Here is a 17,335-nt window from a genome sequence, read left to right as displayed (position 1 = left end):
CACCCGCCTCCGCAGCTCCTATCCTCCTGTCCAGTTCTGTGCCCTCTGCCCAGAAATGGGGGCAGCTCCTCCCTGTTAGGAGGTGAGGGGAGACAGCTCCTTCCCCCCCCCCCACCTGGAGATAAGGGGGGCAGCTCCTTCCCCCTCCCCCCCGCCTGGAGATGGGGGGGCAGCTCCTTCCCCACCTGGAGATAAGGGGGGCAGCTCCTTCCCTCCCTCCCCCCCCACCTGGAGATATGGGGGGGCAGCTCCTTCCCCACCTGGAGATAAGGGGGGCAGCTCCTTCCCCCTCCCCCCCGCCTGGAGATGGGGGGGCAGCTCCTTCCCCACCTGGAGATAAGGGGGGCAGCTCCTTCCCTCCCTCCCCTCCCGCCTGGAGATATGGGGGGCAGCTCCTTCCCCCTCCCCCCACCTGGAGATATGGGGGGGCAGCTCCTTCCCTCTCCCCCCCGCCTGGAGATATGGGGGGGCAGCTCCTTCCCCCTCTCCCCCGCCTGGAGATATGGGGGGGCAGCTCCTTCCCCCTCCCCCCACCTGGAGATATGGGGGGGCAGCTCCTTCCCTCTCCCCCCCGCCTGGAGATATGGGGGGGCAGCTCCTTCCCCCTCTCCCCCGCCTGGAGATATGGGGGGGCAGCTCCTTCCCCACCTGGAGATAAGGGGGGCAGCTCCTTCCCCCTCCCCCCCGCCTGGAGATGGGGGGGCAGCTCCTTCCCCACCTGGAGATAAGGGGGGCAGCTCCTTCCCCCTCCCCCCCGCCTGGAGATGGGGGGGCAGCTCCTTCCCCACCTGGAGATATGGGGGGCAGCTCCTTCCCCCTCCCCCCCGCCTAGAGATATGGGGGGGCAGCTCCTTCCCCCTCCCCCCCGCCTGGAGATATGGGGGGGCAGCTCCTTCCCCCTCCCCCCGCCTGGAGATATGGGGGGGCAGCTCCTTCCCCCTCCCCCCCGCCTGGAGATGGGGGGGCAGCTCCTTCCCCCTCCCCCCCGCCTGGAGATATGGGGGGGCAGCTCCTTCCCCCTCCCCCCCGCCTGGAGATATGGGGGGGCAGCTCCTTCCCCCTCCCCCCCGCCTGGAGATATGGGGGGGCAGCTCCTTCCCCCCCTCCCCCCCCCGCCTGGAGATATGGGGGGGCAGCTCCTTCCCCCTCCCCCCCGCCTGGAGATATGGGGGGGCAGCTCCTTCCCCCTCCCCCCCCGCCTGGAGATATGGGGGGGCAGCTCCTTCCCCCTCCCCCCCCGCCTGGAGATATGGGGGGGCAGCTCCTTCCCCCTCCCCCCCCGCCTGGAGATATGGGGGGCAGCTCCTTCCCCCTTCCCCCCCCCCCCCCGCCTGGAGATATGGGGGGGCAGCTCCTTCCCCCTCCCCCCCCCGCCTGGAGATATGGGGGGGCAGCTCCTTCCCCCTCCCCCCCCGGCCTGGAGATATGGGGGGGCAGCTCCTTCCCCCTCCCCCCCGCCTGGAGATATGGGGGGGCAGCTCCTTCCCTCTCCCCCCCGCCTGGAGATATGGGGGGGCAGCTCCTTCCCCCTCCCCCCCCGCCTGGAGATATGGGGGGGCAGCTCCTTCCCTCTCCCCCCCGCCTGGAGATATGGGGGGCAGCTCCTTCCCCCTCCCCCCCCGCCTGGAGATATGGGGGGGCAGCTCCTTCCCTCTCCCCCCCGCCTGGAGATATGGGGGGGCAGCTCCTTCCCCCTCCCCCCCCGCCTGGAGATATGGGGGGGCAGCTCCTTCCCCCCCCCCCGCCTGGAGATATGGGGGGGCAGCTCCTTCCCCCTCCCCCCCCGCCTGGAGATATGGGGGGGCAGCTCCTTCCCCCTCCCCCCGCCTGGAGATATGGGGGGGCAGCTCCTTCCCCCTCCCCCCCCCGCCTGGAGATATGGGGGGGCAGCTCCTTCCCCCTCCCCCCCCGCCTGGAGATATGGGGGGGCAGCTCCTTCCCCCTCCCCCCCCGCCTGGAGATATGGGGGGGAGGGGTCGCGAGGCGGCTCCTGCCCCTCCCCCCGCTTTCCCCACTGACCCAGAAGCCGCCTCAGCCACAGCAGCATCAGCCCCCAGGTTTTCCAGCCACTTCCGCCTGCCAGCGCCGGAAGCGAACCCATGGCAACCGCTCAGCCCGCCCCGCGTCGCTCCCCACGTCCGGCACTGGCCACGCCCCCTTGCGTGTCCCTTCCCCCCCTTAGGGCCGGGAGCCACGCCCCCTTTTCGAACCTTCCCCGCGCCACGCCCCCAGGGCGGGGCGGAGGGGGGGTCCTCCTCCTCCCGCCGCCGCCCGTTGAGAATTCTAGCCACGCCCACACTCGGAACTCCTCCCCCCTCCTCCCCAGGGCTCGACGCCCGGCTCCCCCGCGGAGCAAACCATTCGGGTGGAATGGGGACAGTCTTAAATGGACTAATCCCGCCCGCCCACCGGATGAGGCATCACGCGGGCCACATGCGGCCCGCGGGCCGTGGGTTTGTGGCCCGCGGGCCGGTTTGGGGGTGGGGAGGCGGGGGGGGCTTAACACACAGGTGCAGTGTAGACATACCCTTACAGGCTAGCATATATATGGCGATCCCTCTTAAGACTTTGCATCAATATCAATTTCACTATAGGCTCACAGCCCCACACAAATATTCCCAGCTGTAAAAATCAAAATTTTCAGATAGGGAAACTAAGAAAAATGCTGCTTGAAAATGCATTTGAATTCAGCATGAGGCTATTTCTATAGTTGTATATTTTGACTCCTGATGTTGATTATGTGCTTTAATATTTATGAAATTTTAATTTTTAAAAATCTCAGCCCCTGGGAACTCGCTAAATAATTATTGTGTGACCGTTGTCTGTCAGTAAGAGAGGTGCTCAGTTTTGACTTGATGATTCCCATGAAGGAGAATGAACTTTCACAGACATATGTAGACCCAAAGCAAGTTAGCACTTTTTTGGCACATTTCAATAATGCCCGGTACGTGTCTTCCTATACATAGGTCATCCAAAATGTTTCAGTGTCCTTCTTCTTTATACCTAGCTTTTAGAATACTATTGATTTGCCGTTCTATCACCTCTTCTTCAAATGTGGCCCTCTCGACACCAAAGCTCACTGCTGAAAGTGAGTGTGCCTTTACCTCAACTGAAAATGGATTTTCAGTAACTTCAAGAACCGTCTTCAGGGATCTAGATAATGAGAAGAAAATTTGGTTTTCAGCCCTGAGATGTACACTGTAAAAAAATCAGGCCAAAAAGATGCATATTCACTCAGCTGTGTCACTTGCAAGTTGAGGATGGGAAAGTGAGTTAAGTCTTTCTCACGAAACTGATCTGCAAAAAGGGCCAGTTTTGTTTCAAATTCAGAAACATCGCACATCAGAGAAGGCAGGTTTTTTTCTTTGCCTTAAGGTTTAAGATTGAGTGCATTTAAGTGGTGTGTCATATCAGTGAAAAAATGAGTGCTTCTGTAGCACCTCAAGGTGCGTCTACACAGCATCCGCAACTCGAAATAAGATACGCAAATTGCATATCTTAATTCGATTCTAGTTTGAAATTTTGGCACATCTACACAGCACCAAATTTCAAAATAACACATAATTTCGAAACAAAAGACAGGACTATGTAGCACTTTAAAGACTAACAAGATGGTTTATTAGATGATGAGCTTTCGTGGGCCAGACCCACTTCCTCAGATCAAATAGTGGAAGAAAATAGTCACAACCATAAATACCAAAGGATACAATTTTAAAAAAATTGAACACATATGAAAAGGACAAATCATTTGTCCTTTTCATATGTGTTCAATTTTTTTAACGTGGACCCAATGAAGTACCTGGAGGCAGGCTGCGTTGGTAGGGATGGGAGTAATGCTGAGCCTGGCTCAGATGACAGGATCTCCTAGATGCCCAGAGACCGACGTTGCCTCTAATCTTTTCCAGCCATGTGCAGAATACGTTTTTATGTGCACCGAGGCATGTGCCAATGTGCACCCCAAGCAGGAACACAAACCGAGCTGTGGGCGCTCTGCCGATCAGCGGGGCGGAATCTCTCTGGAGTGGGCCGCCCAAGTGCCCAGCTTATGGGGAACGCTGCCAGAGACCACCGGGGAAGGAACATCAGACATCTCAGGGATGGGGAGGAGAGAGATGGGTAGAGGGGGTGGGATGGAGAAAGATTGTGGGCAGACCGATGGATGCCGGAGGTGGACAGAGCAAGGAGGGCTGGAGAGAGGAGGGGATGGATGAGAACGAAAGAGAGAGAGAAGCGAATTGTCAAGGCAGAGAGATGGATGGATAAAGAGCAATACGGGATGGCTCGAAGAGGCCAGGGATGGGTCGCAGGATGGAGAGGGAGAGCGGTAGATGGACAGGAAGACCCGGAGGGAAAGAAAGAGGGACGAGAAAACAGCGAGTGGCAGAGAGAGACCAGGGTGCCGGATAGAGGCACAGTGGATGGAAGGAGCTAGGATCCCCAGCCCCAGTGCCTGCTCCCCGACCTACCCCAGCCCCGGGGTCCGGGCACAGGAGAACGGTACCACTTTGGGCTGCCCCAGCTCTGCAGCACCGCTGAGAAAGCCGGCCCCACATCCCTGGGAATGCAGGAAGCTCTTTCTTGTGCGGTTCACCCTAGCTGTCCCTGATGGCATAGGGTTGTGGGCAGGGGGAGGGAGGGGAGAGAGAGCAGTCAGGGCCCTTATGGATGTCGGAGTTGGAAGCGGGGAGAGGCTGGGACTCACTGAAGCCTCCCCAAGGGGCAGGGACTCAGCTGGTGAGGCTTGCGGTGCCCCCAGGGATCCCTCCGTAGCAAATTGGTTTTTTTCCCCATCTAGGGTGAGGGAGAGTCATCTGGGGTGGAGTGACCCCAGCCTCTTAGCACAGCCACGGTCCCCCACTCTACCCCATCTCCTGCCCCCCGCCCCACTCCAGGGCTCTTCTCCTGTCCCTCAGCACCATCGCTGGCGTGGTGGCCCCAGCCCGAGCCATACGGCCCATGGAGCAGGGAAGGCTCCTTCCCATGGGGGCGAGTCGAGCTGGGACCGTTCTCAGCGTGAGTCAGGGCTGAGGGCACTGGCGTTAGTGCACGGCAGCGATGCCTAGAAGTTAGAGCTCAGCCTTCCCCCTCCCCCCCGCCACGGACTCCTGAGTTCTTTTCTTCACTCCAGGGTGGGTTGCAGGACTAGCTAGCCAGTGAAGTTGGACAGGGAGGTGTGGGTATAACGAACCAAGGATCCGTCGGGCAGAGGGCAGGACTTCGGCCCCGACGGGTTATTTCTGGGCTATGCATCTCACCTCCCTCCTTCTCCTCTCGGCCCACAGCAACTGAGCCCACGGCTCTCCGCAGCTTCATCTCCATTGGCCCCACATCAGCTCCATGCGGAGAGACCCAATCCCTGCCTGCAACAGAGGAAGCCACGGCGCTGCCACTTAGTGCCACACCCCTGCCCACTCCCCAAGTCAGGACCCAACTGGGGGGTGCCGTCGCCCCCGGGTTCTTCATTAGGTGCCGGGAGGCAGCGCACCGGGCGCTGTTAGCACCTCGGCTCCCGCTCGCCGCTGAGGGATGCGTCCACAGAGGACTCGGGGTCTTATTAAAGACGCTTGCTGTGCACAACCCTGACCCACGAGTTTTCCGCGGGGCCGGGCCGCGAGCATTCATTTTTTTCCTGTGCCAGCTGGAGAAGCGACTCGAAGGGTGTCAAGAGGGATCCTGGCTCAGGGAGCATTACGCATGCTGGGGTGGAGCACGACGCAAAGACAACCCACAAGACCATGCCGGTCCGCGGGCTGGATTCCTCCAGGGGCCACCTAGCCCAGGGGTTTTCAAAATCATGCATCTGGTGGGAGCTGCCTTAGAAACCCCACAGCTCACCTGATCCCCCTTCCACAAGGAGACCCAGCACTGGGCGGTGGAATGCTGGGCGCTGGGATCAGATGAGCCGTGGGGTTGCTAAGGCAGCTCCCTGCCTGGCCTGGCTCCACAGATGCATGATTTTGAGGGCCATCTGGTAATTTTGGGGCGCACAGCTTGCAATTTTCAAACCTTCCATTTTTGGAGGAAACCCTAACCACTGGCCTGCTGAAAATCAAGTGCCTTTCGGGGGAGAAGGGGTGTCTCATTCTTGGCATCCAAAATCATCCATCCCTTTCCCAAAAACCTTAGCCATCATCACATGCACTTTGAGGGCCAATCTGCTGCCCGCCGAAAGCAACAGACTTCTTTCCATGAACCTCCAAGCAGCCTTGTAGCTAAAGAGGTTCAGACCCAATGTCAGGAGAGGCACCACGGGGCTGAGTCCCAGACAAATGGATGATGCATGGTCCAGTAACTGGAGTTTCTAACTCTTCAGAGAAGCAGAGACAAGAGCAGTGGAAGGGACAGAGTGCCTTCCTCTCTAGGTTGGGAATGTGCCATTTTGCCACCCCCAAGCAACGCACACAAATCAGACATTAGAAATGGTAACACACGTAAACCTATAGGGGAAGATTTTTACCTGCCTGGTCTTTCAATCGTGGATTTACAAGTAGCCATTCTTCTACAAAGGAATTTCACTCGCCAATTACCGAGAGTACGCAACTGGTATTCATCTACAAATTTGACACTGTTATCCGGGGCTTGAACAAAAGACATTAGCTGGATGTTGAATTAAAAAGCCAGTCTCCTCTGCCTTTAACAACTGCATTTTTACATCAAAATCTAAGAATGGGACACACACACCCCCAGCCCATTTAATTAGCCTCATTAGCACTGGTCCTACAATTGCCAGGGTTTTCTTTGCTATTATATATATATATATCTTGGTTTCTGTTATTTTCCACTCCAGCCCATTGGATGAGGTGGATTTTACCCACAAAAGCTCATGATACTATATATATTTGTTAGTCACTAAGGTAACGTTTACACTGCGATGCTATTTCAGGATACCTGAGTATCCCGAAATAACTATCCCACGTCTTAATAGCAAGCCCGTTATTTCAGGCTCGCTAAGCTGACATCCCTGTAAACCTCATTCCACGAGGAGTAAGGGACGTTTTGCAATAGAAGGTTCTTTTGAAATTTGGTGCTGTGTGGACAGTGCCAAATGACAAAATAAGCTATTTCAAAGTAAGATCTAAATCAGACCCATGATTTGCGTAGCTCAAATTGCGTAGCTTATTTCGAGTGCCGGTGCAGTGTAGATCCCCCCTAAGGTACCACAGGACCCGTTGTTTTTAAAAGGAATGACTAACACGGCTCCCCCTCTGAGCCATCCCAAAAGAGTGAGTCAGGCACTAAACATCAGGAGATCGGTTTAAAAGAACAGGAGGGGTTTCTTAAAATAATACATTTGGATTTTTTTTTAATTTTCTTGCTGCTTTCAGAGATCTTTGGTCATGCTGGGGTCATCTTTTCCAGCTGCAGCACCCAACCACGGGATGGGGAAAGAGGGAGAAGGGGTTAGAAACTTTTTCTTTTCAAGAAAGCTGGCATTCTGGTGTAATCTCATTACTCCAAAGCCGGGCCTACATGACAGACCTATAGGCTCAGAAGTCACCGAAGTGGTGTCCTGACAGGTATTTTGCTCTGTCACATGTTAATATAATAATAATATAATTAATGGAGATTGCCTATCTCCTAGAACTGGAAAAGAAAAGTCATTGAGTCCAGTCCCCTGCCTTCACAGCAAGACCAAGTACCATCCCAGACAATTTTTTGCCCCAAATCCTTAAGTGACCTCTGGAAGGATTGAACTCACAACCCTGGGTTTAGCAAGCCAGTGCTCAGGCCACTGAGCTATCCATTCCACTGCAACATTGGCAGCCCCATGTGCCATACTGGCTCTGTGCAGACCACCAACACTGCAGGTTCTGAAAGAACCCCCAAGGACCACAAAATGAGATAAGGTGTGAAGGCAGCCAGCCGGGTTTATTGCCAAATGAGAGACGGTCTCCAGCTCCCTGGATCAGATGTCTGGAGCTCTGTTACTACATGAGTGGCCCCTGACAATGGACCAATTCAGTCCAGGTGGGACTTTTCATCACCCCCTAAGACAGGCTAAGACAACCCACCTGTGGAAGGAAGAAGAACTGGGTCATGCAGCCGGCGCGGGAGATGGACTTGCAGGCACTGAGGAAGTTCTCCCACATCTGGAGGCCAGGGCTGGTAGCAGTGGTAGCGAAGGACCAGGAAGAAGAGGTTGCTGAGGAAGAAACATGTGGCCATGTGGAGATGAGGCTCCAGCTGAGAGACCACTTTGAGGGTGGTGTTCCCAAGCAGGGTCATGACATAGGAGATTAGGATGAACCAAAAGAGCAGCAGCTCCAATTGCAGCCAGCCAGATACCCTGAGCGAGAGGAATTCCCTCAAGCAGCTTTGGTTTCCCTCTTCCTCTGCCACTTCACTGTACTGTGCCTATAAGCACTGTACTGTCTTTAAATCGGCTTCCGTGCATAATGACTGGAAGGTAGCCAACGTGACACCAATATTTAAAAAGGGCTCTCGAAGCGATCCTGGCAATTACAGACCAGTAAGTCTAACTTCAGTACCGGGCAAATTAGTCGAAACAATAGTAAAGAATAAAATTGTGAAGCATGTAGAAGAACATAATTTGTTGGACAAAAGTCAACATGGTTTCTGTAAAGGGAAATCCTGTCTTACTAATCTATTAGAGTTCTTTGAAGGGGTTAACTAGCATGCGGATAAGGGGGATCCAGTAGATATATTATACTTGGATTTTCAGAAAGCCTTTGACAAGGTCCCTCACCAAAGGCTCTTGTGTAAGTTACATGGCCATGGGATAAGAGGAAAGGTCCTCTCTTGGATTGAGAACGGGTTAAAAGACAGGAAACAAAGGGTAGGAATAAATGGTAAATTTTCAGATTGGAGAGGGGTAACTAGTGGTGTCCCCCAAGGGTCAGTCCTGGGACCAATCCTTTTCAACTTATTCATAAACGATCTGGAGAAAGGGGTAAACAGTGAGGTAGTAAAGTTTGCGGATGACACCAAACTGTTTAGGATAGTCACGACAGAAACAGACTGTGAGGGACTCCAAGAAGATCTCACCAAACTCAGTGATTGGGCAGCAAAATGGCAAATGAAATTTAATGTGGATAAGTGTAAAGTAATGCACATCGGGAAAAATAACCCCAACTATACGTACAGTATGATGGGGGCTAATTTGGCTACAACAAATCAGGAAAGGGATCTTGGAGTTATCATAGAATCATAGAATCATAGAATAATAGGACTGGAAGGGACCTCAAGAGGTCATCGAGTCCAGCCCCCCGCCCTCAAGGCAGGACCACGCTCCGTCTACACCATCCCTGACAGATGTCTATCTAACCTGTTCTTAAATATCTCCAGAGAGGGAGATTCCACCACCTCCCTTGGCAATTTATTCCAATATTTGACCACCCTGACAGTTAGGAATTTTTTCCTAATGTCCAATCTAAACCTCCCCTGCTGCACTTTAAGCCCATTACTCCTTGTCCTGTCCTCAGAAACCAAGAGGAACAAATTTTCTCCTTCCTCCTTGTGACACCCTTTTAGATATTTGAAAACCGCTATCATGTCCCCCCTTCATCTTCTTTTTTCCAAACTAAACAAGCCCAGTTCATGAAGCCTGGCTTCATAGGTCATGTTCTCTAAACCTTTAATCATTCTTGTCACTCTTCTCTGTACCCTTTCCAATTTCTCCACATCTTTCTTGAAATGTGGTGCCCAGAACTGGACACAGTACTCCAGCTGAGGCCTAACTAGTGCAGAGTAGAGCGGCAGAATGACTTCACGAGTTTTGCTTACAACACACCTGTTGATACAACCTAAAATCATATTTGCTTTTTTTGCAACAGCATCACACTGTTGACTCATGTTCAACTTGTGGTCCACTATGACCCCTAGATCCCTTTCCGCCATGCTCCTTCCTAGACAGTCGCTTCCCATCTTGTATGTATGGAACTGATTGTTCCTTCCTAAGTGGAGCACTTTGCATTTCTCTTTATTAAACCTCATCCTGTTTACCTCTGACCATTTCTCTAACTTGCTAAGGTCATTTTGAATTATGTCCCTATCCTCCAAAGTTGCAACCCCACCCAGTTTGGTATCATCTGCCAACTTAATAAGCGTACTCTCTATCCCAATATCTACATCATTGATGAAGATATTGAACAGTACGGGTCCCAAAACAGACCCTTGAGGAACTCCACTTGCTATCCCTTTCCAGCAGGATTTAGAACCGTTAACAACAACTCTCTGACTACGGTTATCCAGCCAATTATGCACCCACCTTATCGTGGCCCTATCTAAGTTATATTTGCCTGGTTTATCAATAAGAATATCATGCGACAGTTCTCTGAAAACTTCCACGCAGCGTGCAGCAGCGGTCAAAAAGGCAAATAGGATGCTAGGAATTATTATGAAAGGGATAGAAAATAAGACACAGAATATCTTACTGCCCCTGTATAAAACTATGGTATGCCCACATCTGGAATACTGTGTACAGATGTGGTCTCCTCACCTCAAAAAAGATATTTTGGCCTTGGAAAGGGTTCAGAAAAGGGCAACTAAAATGATTAGGGGTTTGGAACGGGTCCCATATAAGGAGAGGTTAAAGCAACTGGGACTTTTCAGTTTAGAAAAGAGGAGACTGAGGGGGGATATGATAGAGGTCTATAAAATCATGAGTGGTGTGGAGAGGGCCGATAAAGAAAAGTTATTTATTAGTTCCCTAAATAGAAGAACTAGAGGACACCAAATGAAATTAATGGGTAGCAGGTTTAAAATGAATAAAAGAAAGTTCTTCTTCACACAGCATGTAGTCAACCTGTGGAACTCCTTGCCAGAGGAGGCTGTGAAGGCTAGGACTATAATAGAGTTTAAAGAGAAGCTAGATAATTTCATGGAGGTTAGGTCCATAAAAGGCTATTAGCCAGGGGATAAAATGGTGTCCTTGGCCTCTGTTTGTCAGAGGCTGGAGAGAGATGGCAGGAGACAAATTGTTTGATCATTAAGCTTCGGCATCCTGGGACTCCTTGTTAGGTGTCAGGATGAGGCGTGCTGGGCAGCATTAGCAACTCAGCTCCTGCTCCCACCTGGCAGGTGTTGGGGAGGCAGCCAGAGAGGACTCTGCCTCTCATCGGGGACACTTGCTAGTTGTGACACCTCCTCTGATGAGTCCCGTAATGGGCCCAGAAGGGCTATTAAAAAGTTTTCTGTCTTGATATAGTTTCGGAGCCGATAGAGAGGGCTCTGCCGGCAACCAATCCTATTCATCGTATTCATAAATGATCTGGCGAAAGGGGTAGACAGTGAGGTGGCAAAATTCGCCCATGATCCCAAACTGCTCAAGATAGTTAAGACCAAAGCAGACTGTGAAGAGCTTCAAAAGGGTCTCACAAAATTAAGGTGATGGGGCAACAAAGGGGCAAATGAATTTTAATGTTGATAAATGAAAAGTAATGCGCAGCGGAGCACACAATCCCAACTATGCTTACAGAATAATGGGGATGGAATTAGCTGTTACCGTTCAGGAGTGAACTCTGAAGAGTGTATCTGTCTATCTAGCCCCATCCACACATCTATCCGTGTGTCTGTCTGTCTGAATCCGTCTGTCTGTTAACCGGTGAGTTAATTTGTCCAAGAACTCCTCCTAAGCCGTGAGAGTGAGGACCAACAAATTTGGTCTGCAGCTTCCTCTTATCCTGACTTAAACACACATCAGGGCTTGGTTGTGCCTGAAAAATGGGAAGTGCTGGGAATGGGACTGTTGTCCATAATACACAGAGAGGAGGGGCGCGATACTGAGAGTGGTCACTGGGGGGGGTGTAGTCTAGAAGGGGTTTGAGTATCACACAGGAGTGTCACTCAGCCGGAGGGCTGAGTAGCCAAAAGGGCTTGTAAAGTAGCAGTGCAGGCAAACGTACTCAACCAGATGAGGGGTGCTAATGTGAGGTGAGTGCCACCCCGTTACAAGGTCACTGGGAGATAGAATCATAGAATTCTAGGACTGGAAGGGACCTCGAGAGGTCATCGAGTCCAGTCCCCTGCCCTCATGTCAGGACTTTGTACTGCCTAGACTCTAGCTCATCCCTGATAGACATTTATCTAACCTGCTCTTAAATATCTCCAGAGATGGAGATTCCACAACCTCCCTACACAATTATTCCAATGTTTCACCACCCTGCCAGGCAGATTGGACATTTTTCCCAGTGTCCAATCTTCCTGCATCATTTCTATGACAGACCCAGACCAGCTGGCTGCCGCACTCTAATGGAGGCTAGACATGCTGGGCTCTGGGTGAACAGTTTTCTCTTCCCTGAGTAAATAGGGCTGAGTCTAGTGCAGCTTAATCAGGAAGGCACCTGGGGCCAATTAAGGGCTTACCAGAAGCAGCAAGCAAATCAAGGCACCTGCAACTCATTAAGGCCTGCTGGGGCTTGGTGATAAGGGCCTCCCTGCAGGGAGAGCAGTAGGAGCCCAAGATTTGAGAGAGAGGTGTCTGAGTGAGAGCTGAGGATGGCGAGTAAGGCAGAGTGACAGGGAGGAGTGGGACTGACTAGCTCAGGTGCCAGAGGGAAGGCGCAGGGAGGGACCAGTTGAGGAAGAGCCCCAGGAAAGAAGCTGCCAGATTGGCAGCAGAAGAATATCCTGTCTGTTGTCGCTGCCTTAGGGTCCCTGGGCTGGATCTTGGAGTAGTGGGTGGGCCCGGGTTCCTCCCAACACTCCCCCACGCCACGACAGAGTGGAGAGAGGAGACCGGGACTACAGAGGGGTTTTCACCCCAAACTGTGGACTAGCCAGGACGGCTCAGTAGGCAGCGAGCCCTGCCTCTAGTAAAGAGAGAGGCCGTGTGAAGGGTCCCAGCATGCCTCTGAGGCAAACGCTGTCTGCCAGAAGTGTGGGACCCCTGGGGCATGGTCAGAGCTTTGCCACGTGTGCTCCGGGGCCACGGAGGCTGGAGCCACACGCTGGGTGGGGGAAAGAGAGGCTTGGCTCCCATGGGGATGGGGCCTGGGTAGAAGGGGTGAGACTTTGGGCAGGGCTGGGAGTGGGGCTTGCCTTCCCCAACCCTACCTACACCCACCACCCATGCTGGTATCCACATATCATCTCCTCATCCAATGGCCGATCCAGCAGAACTGTTCAGCAGCCTTACTTCCCTGCGCACAACACCACACGGCTTAAGGACCTCCATGCTAGGAACCTTGTCCCACCAGTTCACGTGGGCCATTGTCCAGAGGCAGTGCAGATGAGTTTCAAAACATGGGGCCCGTCAAGGCACCACATCTGGGTCTCAGTGTCACCTGCCAAGTGTCGTCCTGACTCTTAAGAACATAAGAACGGCCATACTGGGTCAGACCAAAGGTCCACCTTGCCCAGTGAGTAGTACATGGCTTGATAGCTCCATTTACTACTCCAATGTCCTGTCTGCCGACAGTGGCCAATGCCAGGTGCCCCAGAGGGAGTGAACAGAACAGGAAATCATTGAGTGATCCCTCCCCTGTCACCCATTTCCAGCCTCTGACAAACAGAGTCTAGGGACCGCATTCCTACCCATTCCTGGCTAATAGCCATTGACGGACCTAACCTCCATGAATCTATCTAACTCTTTTTTGAACCCTGCTAAAGTCCTGGTCTTCACCACATCCTCTGGCAAGGAGTTCCACAGGTTGACGGTGCGCTGCGTGAAGAAACACTTCCTTTTGTTTGTTTGAAACCTCTTGTCACCTGTGGTAAAACTTCCCTTGATGCTCTGATGCTGAACCGGTCACTGACTTTCCACTAAAAAAGTGGCGAGGAATCCTGTGGCACCTTATAGACTAACTGAAGTGTAGGAGCATAAGTTTTCGTGGGCAAAGACGGATGGGGCAACAAAGGGAAAAAGCATTTGCGGAAAATCATGCCAGTCTAGACGTAGCCTGGGTGTACACAAACATTACAGGCTGTCTTGCCAGGCACAAGCTATTGGGCTAGATGGACCTCTAGGTTGAGCCTGCCTGGGGAAACCTAATACAGTGAAAATGTTGTTATCCGGCACTTTGTTAACGGGCATTGCCCCCAGCCACAATACTGTCACATCTTCAGGCGCACACGCCTGGCTTGGTTTACCATAACTGGCTTCACAATTTTTTATTAAGAAGTACTAATCATCTTTAACTCACAATAGAAATGTGAGACCAACTGCCTCACACTGCAAAACTACCAACATTAAAAACTTGAGTTTTACTATTGGGGTACGTCTAGACTACAGGCTTTTGTCAACAGAAGTTTTGTCGACAGATACTGTCGACAAAGCTTCTGTCGACAAAGAGCGTCTAGACTACATTCAGTTCTGTCGACAAAGCAAGCTGCTTTGTTGACAAAACCCTGTAGTCTAGACGCAACCCTACAGGCAATAACACCTTCTGTCGACAGAAGTCTGTCGACAAAAGGCGTTATGCCTCGTAAAATGAGGTTTACCAGCGTCAACAGAACTGCTGAGTTCTGTCGATGTTATGTCGACAGAACTCAGTGGTAGTGTAGACGCAAGTATAGTTTTGTCCACAAAAGTCCACTTTTGTCGACAAAACTCTGTAGTCTAGACACACCCTTAGGCTATGTCTAGACTGCAGGCTTCTTTCGAAAGAGGCTCTTTCGAAAGCATCTTTCGAAAGAGCCTCTTTCGAAAGATCGCGTCTAGACAGCAGGCGGATCTTTCGATAGAGGAAATCCGCTTTTTCGAAAGAGAGCACCCAGCGAGTCTGGATGCTCTCTTTCGAAGACGGCCTCTTTACATTGAAGAACGCCTTCCTTCGAAAGAGGAACTTTCAAAGGAAGGCGTTCTTCCTCGTGAAACGAGGTTTACCGCCATCGAAAGAAAAGCCGCGTTCTTTCGAAATAATTTCGAAAGAACGCGGCTTGAGTCTGGACGCAGGGGAAGTTTTTTCGGGAAAAGGCTACTTTTCCCGAAAAACCCCTGAGTCTGGACACGGCCCTGGTGTCCATTGGTTTTTCCTAGGTTATTGGGACCCTCAAGCTAACCAGAATTTTTAGATAATCGGAATGCTCTAATCCCCAAGCGTGCCGGATAACACAGGTTTTACTGTATATGGGCCCTGTTTGCATGCCTGACTTAAACTGGTCCTTGTTCACCATCTGAGAGTGCTCCCGGAGGGGAGAGGGGTCCAGCGGGTTAGAGTAAGGGGGAAACTGGAAGCCAGGACTCATGGGTTCTATCTGGCCCCTCTAGGGCTTTGGGTTCTCTGCTGGTCCCAGACGAGTGCCTGGAGAAGGGGATACAAAGCCCTAGCACCTCTTCTAGCACTGAGTGAACTGCAGATGCTTTGGCCAAGCCTTGCAAGGCCAGCCCTACCACGAGGTGAACGGAAGCGGCTGCCTCAGGTGCCAGACTGTGGGGGGGCGGGCACCACTAGGACCCAGACTGTAGAAAATTGTGTCTGCTGCTGGTGAATATGTATTCTCTCTGCTCTAGACGCACAGAGACGGTGGAGTGCTGGGCTGGAGGAAGGTGGGCAAAAGAGAACTTTCAAAGTTTTGGCCCAAGCGAGGGGGCATGGGGGTGTCATTTGAGCTCCCTGCCTCAGGTGCCAAAATGTTGTGGGCCGGCCCTGCAGCCTTGACCCAGGGCCTGTAGACAGACTGAGCCAGGGTCAGCCCTGAGAAGCACTAAGGAAAACTGGGAGCCCGTGGGCCAAGTTAGCACAGAGCAGCAGGGTGGGAGCGAGGGGTAATGGCCAAGCAGGGGGTGTGGACACAGGGCTGGGCTGTGGCAAGGGGTTGTGGGTCTGGGCTTGGGAGGGCACTGGCAGAGCTGGGGAGAATGAGACTGGGGGACACTGGCTGGGCTGGCAGGGGGCTGTGGGTCTGGGCTGGTGGGGCACTGGCAGGGCTTTGGGTCTGGGCTGGGGGGCACTGGCAGAGCTGGGGGAGCTCAGGGCTGGGGATTTGGGCTGGGGGGCACTGGCAGAGCTGGCAGGGGCTGGGGGCTGGGCTGGGGGGAACTGGAAGGCAGAGCTGGGAGGAGCCCAGGGCTGGGCTGGAAGGGGGTTGTGAGTCTAGGCTAGGGGGCACTGGCAGGGCTGGGCTGGGAGTGGGGGGAGTGCAGGGCTGTGGGTCTGGGCTGGGGGGGGGGGGTGGGGGGAGTGCAGGGCTGTGGGTCTGGGCTGGGGGGCACTGGCAGGGCTGGGGGGAGTGCAGGGCTGTGGGTCTGGGCTGGGGGGCACTGGCAGGGCTGGGGGGAGTGCAGGGCTGTGGGTCTGGGCTGGGGGGCACTGGCAGGGCTGGGGGGAGTGCAGGGCTGTGGGTCTGGGCTGGGGGGGCACTGGCAGGGCTGGGGGGAGTGCAGGGCTGTGGGTCTGGGCTGGGGGGGCACTGGCAGGGCTGGGGGGAGTGCAGGGCTGTGGGTCTGGGCTGGGGGGCACTGGCAGGGCTGGGGGGAGTGCAGGGCTGTGGGTCTGGGCTGGGGGGGCACTGGCAGGGCTGGGGGGAGTGCAGGGCTGTGGGTCTGGGCTGGGGGGCACTGGCAGGGCTGGGGGGAGTGCAGGGCTGTGGGTCTGGGCTGGGGGGCACTGGCAGGGCTGGGGGGAGTGCAGGGCTGTGGGTCTGGGCTGGGGGGGGCACTGGCAGGGCTGGGGGGAGTGCAGGGCTGTGGGTCTGGGCTGGGGGGCACTGGCAGGGCTGGGGGGAGTGCAGGGCTGTGGGTCTGGGCTGGGGGGGCACTGGCAGGGCTGGGGGGAGTGCAGGGCTGTGGGTCTGGGCTGGGGGGCACTGGCAGGGCTGGGGGGAGTGCAGGGCTGTGGGTCTGGGCTGGGGGGCACTGGCAGGGCTGGGGGGAGTGCAGGGCTGTGGGTCTGGGCTGGGGGGCACTGGCAGGGCTGGGGGGAGTGCAGGGCTGTGGGTCTGGGCTGGGGGGCACTGGCAGGGCTGGGGGGAGTGCAGGGCTGTGGGTCTGGGCTGGGGGGCACTGGCAGGGCTGGGGGGAGTGCAGGGCTGTGGGTCTGGGCTGGGGGGCACTGGCAGGGCTGGGGGGAGTGCAGGGCTGTGGGTCTGGGCTGGGGGGCACTGGCAGGGCTGGGGGGAGTGCAGGGCTGTGGGTCTGGGCTGGGGGGCACTGGCAGGGCTGGGGGGAGTGCAGGGCTGTGGGTCTGGGCTGGGGGGCACTGGCAGGGCTGGGGGGAGTGCAGGGCTGTGGGTCTGGGCTGGGGGGCACTGGCAGGGCTGGGGGGAGTGCAGGGCTGTGGGTCTGGGCTGGGGGGAGTGCAGGGCTGTGGGTCTGGGCTGGGGGGCACTGGCAGGGCTGGGCTGGGCTGGGGGCCAGGAGCGAGGGGCACTAGCAGAGAGGGTGCAGGTGAAAGGAGGGGGAGGGGCTGGCAGCTGTTCCATTCCAGCTGCTGAG

The 17,335-nt window shown here is 54.6% G+C and overlaps 1 protein-coding gene across 5 annotated transcripts in view; it reads right to left on the bottom strand.

The window, feature by feature from the left end:
* MGAT1 (alpha-1,3-mannosyl-glycoprotein 2-beta-N-acetylglucosaminyltransferase) overlaps window positions 1-2,144 on the bottom strand; it is a 32,634-nt gene extending 30,490 nt beyond the window's left edge. For all 5 annotated transcript variants that reach the window (XR_016347314.1, XM_089770848.1, XM_075914060.2 and 2 more), the window contains exon 1: window positions 2,020-2,144. The gene's annotated coding sequence lies outside the window, so the exon portion shown is untranslated. The remainder of the gene's footprint in view (window positions 1-2,019) is intronic.
* Window positions 2,145-17,335: the final 15,191 nt, after the last annotated feature.

This window comes from Pelodiscus sinensis, chromosome 19 (genome assembly GCF_052426305.1).
Source record: "Pelodiscus sinensis isolate ZL-2025 chromosome 19, ASM5242630v1, whole genome shotgun sequence".
Classification (NCBI taxonomy): Eukaryota; Metazoa; Chordata; order Testudines; family Trionychidae; genus Pelodiscus; species Pelodiscus sinensis.
This window is presented reverse-complemented; position numbering and strand designations above follow the sequence as displayed.